Genomic DNA, 7,785 nt, shown 5'->3' with positions numbered 1-7,785 from the left:
CCAATTTTTACTCTTAATCTTGTTTAAATTAGCTTAGCATCTCAAGATTGTGATGAATTACGGTTGTTATCATGTTTTGGGTAATTTTTCCTTTTGTTACATGAGTTAGGGTTTAATAAATTTCTGCCTAAACTTGATGTATGATGAATATATGTTGTATCCAAGGTTATATAGGGGGTTTTTGGTAGCAAGTGGAGTAAGAAATTAAGAAAGTTATCATTGAAACCAAAAGATTTCAGATTTCTGGAAAATTGTCACTAGGTTCTGCCCGTTTTTATTGCCCTATGTTAGAGGCCGAATTGGGCTTGGAATAAAACATTAAAGTTTTATAGAATGGTATTTTATAGGTGCCTACAAAATTTCAGCTCAATCGGAGCAATGTAGCCCGTGAAAAGACCAAAATACCCTCACTGTTTTAGGAAATTTCCAGTGTTCCGTTTTCGTCAGTTCATCCAGTTTATCATGTTTGTTCACTAGGATCCATGCTGATTTAGCTTTTTCCCAAAACATGAAAGTTTTAGTACTCTGTTTAATCTTTCCAACTCCTACAAGAACACCCTAAATGGACAGTGGTAGCCGGAGATATGATCATTCTAGTACAGTGCGGTTAATTAGCCGTCAAGTTGGAAGTTGGTTCTGTAAATTGGGAATTTGACCAGGTTACCCTTGAAATATGACTAAGTGACCTTCATGAAAGTTGTAGGCCTTCGTCCTAGCTTCGAAATGGTATAAGTTACATACTAATCTGATAAACGTAGCTTCGGTTGTGCCCGTTACGCAAAATTCGGTCAAATCTGCCTTTTGTTACTTTCATTTCCGCACTTATTCCTAGCTTTATTGTTGTCCTTGTGTGATCTTGAGCCTATTGAACGGATTTTGAACTTGAATTGATGTGTGTATACCTTTGGGTTGTTGAGAAAAATAATGAAGCCAAAATGGCTGGAAAATTAGGTAAACACAAAGGGCCTGCTGCCCAAATTTTCGCTCGAGGGCTAGGTTTCTATTTGAACTTGTATACTTTTGTTTGGCCAATACCATGACCGGCTTTCCATTTTAAAACATGATTTTTCATCCTTGGGTTCAAACAACCCTCTTCTTACTTGAAAGTCATCTTTACACGTTTTACTCCTAATTAGTCGGGTTTCTTTGTTTCCCTTAAATGTTTTGCTCGATAAACTGTAATATGTTCTCTTGTTCAACCTTAGGTTTCATTGGTGACTAAGGGTAATATCCGGAAGGATATTTTGCACGTTATTTTGCATAACTAGGTGAGTGTTCCTTGTTTGCTATATTCCTTGACTTATTGGCTTGTTATTATTGATTGATAATGTGTTAAGTGCTTTCAATGATTGTTAAAACGAGTTTTCTAGGCGAGTGTGTACTTTATCACACTCGACCTAAATAAATGTGAAAGTTTCAATGATCAATGATTAAATGCTAGTTGCGCATGAATGTAAGCCGTTTGGCTGAATTGGGCCCTGCCCTTCGTTACCGATCGACTCGAGCCAGAAGCGGACTCGGTCGGGCGATATGGTGACCCTGGGTGAATTTGGTATACTCGAGTATTACCTTGTAGTCCGGCCACGTCCGGATGGGTGGAGTCCGGCCAATGTCCGGATGGGTGGAGTCCGGTCAACGTCCGGAAAAGGGATGAACGAACAAAAGGATGAACGAGGAATTCTACTTACAAAAATGTAATTTTAAACGATTAGAGGAATAAGGGGAAAAGTCAGGGGAACGAACGAACAAGCAAATAGCTCCATGTGGGCCGTATCCTTTCAATGAATGTTACTATCGCTTTCCATTGTAAATGTTTCTTGAATTATTGATACTCCATGTTTAATGTATTGAATTGATTGTCTGATTTTCTGTTCGGAACCTCACTGAGCTTTTAGCTCACACCTTTAGTTTTGTTTTCCTTAACAGGGGACGGTGAGCAGGATGAGAGCATAGACTAGCCTAGTCTAGGTCTTTTGTTTCTTTTGTAATGGTTCTCGCCCTAGTGCTTGGCACGGGCTGGTTGTATGGTGAAGTGAGAACCTTTGTACATTTGATGGCTGTACTTTCTTTTGAGATAGCAATGTATATAAGTTCCGTTTTAAATTTGGATTGCTGCCCTATTTATTCTTGTGATTTATTCTGGATTTGATTAAGGAACGACTGAGTCCCGGCGAGAGCCGGGCAGGCGACCCGCTGAACCCTGGGGTACGCCCTAGGGGGAGGTGGGGCCGTCACAGGTGGTATCAGAGCTTAGGCTTTAGATCTCTGTAGTTTATCCTAGGTTTGAAGTTTAGGATGTCGGACTGTGGGATTCGATTTGACTTGAAAGTTAAGCGATTGAGGGATAAAACCTATAGCTGCTTCGCGTGGTCTCTGCGCGGAGTGACCCTGGACTAAGTGGTGAATAAGTAGGGACTAAGTGAAGCTATGAATTGTGAATGTTATAGGCCTTAAATCTTTCTCATGGTATTTGAAGACCATAGATAGGTATGTCAGGTAGGAATTCCGATTGTAGATAGTTTACTCTTGAGACTGCAGCTCAAGATGTGAATTATCTTATTTCGGATTCTCGTGCCTGAGTACTCTCGAGTTGCGGCGCTGCTAAGTACTTGAGACTTGCATTTTGGGAACATGAACAGGCTTTGTCTGACTAGAATGAGCACAAGAGGTCAGGGACATCTAGTTTGGATAGTAAGTGACGTGAGAGACCGGGCGGGCTGATACTGGGACGACTTCACTTTTTCCTTTTGATTTACCTGTATATTGTTACTACATGAGGTCAGTATACCTGTGTGTACATGATTATCTATCCAACTTGATATGTCTTTGTGTATTTGCTTATCCGTCTTCTTGATATGGCTTGTTATGTGCGTATATATTTATTTGTGTATTTGGAAAGCTAGAATTTGTTACAATAGTCGATTTACTGTGTTTCATTACTAAATTACCTTTTTGGGGGAAAAGAAAAGAAAAGAAAAAGGGAAACATATATATGGACGGGAGACGCAGTCGTGGCCGTGGAGCTAGGCAAGCTCAGGAACCGAGAGAAGAAAGAGAAACAGTGGCCGAGCAAGAACAGGGACCGAGGGCTGGAGATCAAATGGCGACGGCAATGCAACAAATGACAAATATCCTGGCACGACTGGTAGATCAACAAGGTCAAATGCCAGTGAATCAACCTCGAAATCCTGAGATCGGAGAGGATAAGGCTCTTGAGAGGTTCCAAAAGTTTCTACCTCCGAAATTTCAAGGAGGGCCTGATCCAGATATAGCTGAGCAGTGGTTGGAGGCAATGATTAATATCTTCGCGGCTTTGAATTACACGGAGCAAAGACAAGTAAATTTTGTTGTATTTCAATTCGAAGGACCAGCCCGCGCGTGGTGGAATGTAATTAAATCCAAGTGGGAAAGAGAACAGACGGTATGGACATGGGCGAACTTTGTAAGGGAATTTAACGAAAAGTATCTCCCACTTTTAGTCCAAGAAAGGAGAGAGGACGAATTTATTGGGTTGCGTCAGGGAACCCTAAGTGTGGCCGAATATGAGACCAAATTTACTAGACTGTCTAAATTCGCTTCCGAATTGGTGGTTACGGAGCGACGGAGAATAAGACGATTTATACAAGGACTAAATTTGGAAATCCAGCAGGCATTAGCGGCAGTTCAAGTTAATACATTTACAGAGGCTCTTGAGAAGGCCCAAAGAATTGAGGATTTGAAAGCCCAAGTAAAAGCCTGTCAAACGCGGAAAAGAGATACATCCAACAGCACACCTGAGGAATCCAGAGAAAAGACAATGCTCTCCAAAGTGCAAAAAGTGAACCATTCACCTTGCCCACCTTGGACATTAAGAGCATTAGATGAAAGGTCTATGAAAGGAAGACAGATCGGATCAAAGGACATTTCTCGAGAAGATCCAACAGTAGCTCCTCGATTGGCCTGTGGATACTGTGGAAAGGCAAATCACACTGAGAATGATTGCTGGCGGAAAAGGGGAAAATGTTTGATTTGTGGGAGTAGTAATCATCAACATAGCAATTGCCCGAAGAAACAGCCACGAGAGGGTAGTACTCAACAAGTGGAAGGAACCAAACTGAAACAAACTTCTGAAAGAGGAAATCGAACAAAAGTATCGACACAAGTTTATGCCGTAGATCAGCACCAAGTTTTGGGGTCCTCCGAGGCAACGGAAGGTATGAATTTCGAGGTTGAAATTCTCTTAAGGGGGAGAGAGTGTGAGGACTCGTAAATTTCTTATATTTTTCTCAAAAATGCCTTTTTATTTAGAAATTATTCATTTATTATAGCCCTACTACCCAATCATTCCACAATAAGTGCAAATAAACCTAGAAAGTAGGGTTTCACTTTTGATTTCAAGATTAGAGCAAAATTAGGGTTTTCGCGATTTTTCGCCGGATGAATTTTCGGTACAGAGTAAGGATTAAATTTGGTGATTAAAAATGACTTTTAAGTGAGAGATAATATGTGATTAGGAGCAATGATAAAAAGTTAGTGAATGGAAAGAAAAAAAAAACCCTAGTACGTGCGGTTTAAGGAAAAACGGCGCAAACCGACGTATACCGTGCACTACCGATGGAACACACCACTTGATCACCATTTTCTTACCATACAAGCTCATTAATATTTGAGCAAAATATCTCCTAAATTCCAGCTAAGCTTGACCGAAATTAGAGGATTAAAATACAAGAAAAGAAAAGGAAATTTTACTTGGTAAGGGTTGTGACAAGTGTCACACCATTAGAGGCCATTGACCAAGACATTGTCCAACCTTCTTATCCCCAAAATTGCACCATTCTTCCTCATTATTTCTGCTGAAGAGCCGAGAGAGAGAGATAGCAAAAACAAGAGAAAAGCTTCTCCATTTCTTCTTGAGTCAAGTCACAAAGTGAGGAAACAAAGAAACTAAACCGATTAAAGGCACCCTTGAGTGTTTATTGAGTGAGCTATTGGTGAAATTTTGAAGGGGAAGGCTAGGGTTGCTCTTGGTAGACACTAAGCAAGGTAAGGATGATGATTTCCCCAATTTTTACTCTTAATCTTGTTTAAATTAGCTTAGCATCTCAAGATTGTGATGAATTACGGTTGTTATCATGTTTTGGGTAATTTTTCCTTTTGTTACATGAGTTAGGGTTTAATAAATTTCTGCCTAAACTTGATGTATGATAAATATATGTTGTATCCAAGGTTATATAGGGGGTTTTTGGTAGCAAGTGGAGTAAGAAATTAAGAAAGTTATCATTGAAACCAAAAGATTTCAGATTTCTGGAAAATTGTCACTAGGTTCTGCCCGTTTTTATTGCCCTATGTTAGAGGCCGAATTGGGCTTGGAATAAAACATTAAAGTTTTATAGAATGGTATTTTATAGGTGCCTACAAAATTTCAGCTCAATCGGAGCAATGTAGCCCGTGAAAAGACCAAAATACCCTCACTGTTTTAGGAAATTTCCAGTGTTCCGTTTTCGTCAGTTCATCCAGTTTATCATGTTTGTTCACTAGGATCCATGCTGATTTAGCTTTTTCCCAAAACATGAAAGTTTTAGTACTCTGTTTAATCTTTCCAACTCCTACAAGAACACCCTAAATGGACAGTGGTAGCCGGAGATATGATCATTCTAGTACAGTGCGGTTAATTAGCCGTCAAGTTGGAAGTTGGTTCTGTAAATTGGGAATTTGACCAGGTTACCCTTGAAATATGACTAAGTGACCTTCATGAAAGTTGTAGGCCTTCGTCCTAGCTTCGAAATGGTATAAGTTACATACTAATCTGATAAACGTAGCTTCGGTTGTGCCCGTTACGCAAAATTCGGTCAAATCTGCCTTTTGTTACTTTCATTTCCGCACTTATTCCTAGCTTTATTGTTGTCCTTGTGTGATCTTGAGCCTATTGAACGGATTTTGAACTTGAATTGATGTGTGTATACCTTTGGGTTGTTGAGAAAAATAATGAAGCCAAAATGGCTGGAAAATTAGGTAAACACAAAGGGCCTGCTGCCCAAATTTTCGCTCGAGGGCTAGGTTTCTATTTGAACTTGTATACTTTTGTTTGGCCAATACCATGACCGGCTTTCCATTTTAAAACATGATTTTTCATCCTTGGGTTCAAACAACCCTCTTCTTACTTGAAAGTCATCTTTACACGTTTTACTCCTAATTAGTCGGGTTTCTTTGTTTCCCTTAAATGTTTTGCTCGATAAACTGTAATATGTTCTCTTGTTCAACCTTAGGTTTCATTGGTGACTAAGGGTAATATCCGGAAGGATATTTTGCACGTTATTTTGCATAACTAGGTGAGTGTTCCTTGTTTGCTATATTCCTTGACTTATTGGCTTGTTATTATTGATTGATAATGTGTTAAGTGCTTTCAATGATTGTTAAAACGAGTTTTCTAGGCGAGTGTGTACTTTATCACACTCGACCTAAATAAATGTGAAAGTTTCAATGATCAATGATTAAATGCTAGTTGCGCATGAATGTAAGCCGTTTGGCTGAATTGGGCCCTGCCCTTCGTTACCGATCGACTCGAGCCAGAAGCGGACTCGGTCGGGCGATATGGTGACCCTGGGTGAATTTGGTATACTCGAGTATTACCTTGTAGTCGGGCCACGTCCGGATGGGTGGAGTCCGGCCAATGTCCGGATGGGTGAAGTCCTGTCAACGTCCGGAAAAGGGATGAACGAACAAAAGGATGAACGAGGAATTCTACTTACAAAAATGTAATTTTAAACGATTGGAGGAATAAGGGGAAAAGTCAGGGGAACGAACGAACAAGCAAATAGCTCCATGTGGGCCGTATCCTTTCAATGAATGTTACTATCGCTTTCCATTGTAAATGTTTCTTGAATTATTGATACTCCATGTTTAATGTATTGAATTGATTGTCTGATTATCTGTTCGGAACCTCACTGAGCTTTTAGCTCACCCCTTTAGTTTTGTTTTCCTTAACAGGGGACGGCGAGTAGGATGAGAGCATAGACTAGCCTAGTCTAGGTCTTTTGTTTCTTTTGTAATGGTTCTCGCCCTAGTGCTTGGCACGGGCTGGTTGTATGGTGAAGTGAGAACCTTTGTACATTTGATGGCTGTACTTTCTTTTGAGATAGCAATGTATATAAGTTCCGTTTTAAATTTGGATTGCTTCCCTATTTATTCTTGTGATTTATTCTGGATTTGATTAAGGAACGACTGAGTCCCGGCGAGAGCCGGGCAGGCGACCCGCTGAACCCTAGGGTACGCCCTAGGGGGAGGTGGGGCCGTCACACCCTCCAACCCTTTCCTCTTCATTTTAGGTTTTTGCATCCTCATGCTAGTTATAGGGTACATTTGCTTGAGAGTCCCCTTTAGGTAAGGGAAACGAGCGAGTGTGGCTACAAAATAGCCTTAGCACGCTAGTTCTTCCTTCTAATCAAAGGGAAAATTAAAATCATGAAGATAGAAGTCATTCCCGTACCCGACTTGATGCATTCCTCTAGGATCATGCACCTCCATTTTACCATATCATTTTTTCATCTACATTTTCTCACTACTCATATTTTTTACTCCACATGCCATGTTCACACACTTTCTCTTCTTTCCCTATCACTTATTTATTTTCTACCTCACAAATTGCACCCAATTGTACTTAGATGCATTTACTACCATTATACCATATTTTGATCCACTTGCACACATACACCTTCATTTTCTCAATTGGCACACATGCACTTTTCTTACATTTGCACACATGCACTTTTCTTACATTTGCACACATGCACTTTTATTACATTTGCA

Source organism: Coffea arabica, chromosome 5e (genome assembly GCF_036785885.1).
Source record: "Coffea arabica cultivar ET-39 chromosome 5e, Coffea Arabica ET-39 HiFi, whole genome shotgun sequence".
Taxonomy (NCBI): Eukaryota; Viridiplantae; Streptophyta; class Magnoliopsida; order Gentianales; family Rubiaceae; genus Coffea; species Coffea arabica.
The sequence above is the reverse complement of the archived record's forward strand: the minus strand, read 5'-3'. Positions refer to the sequence as shown.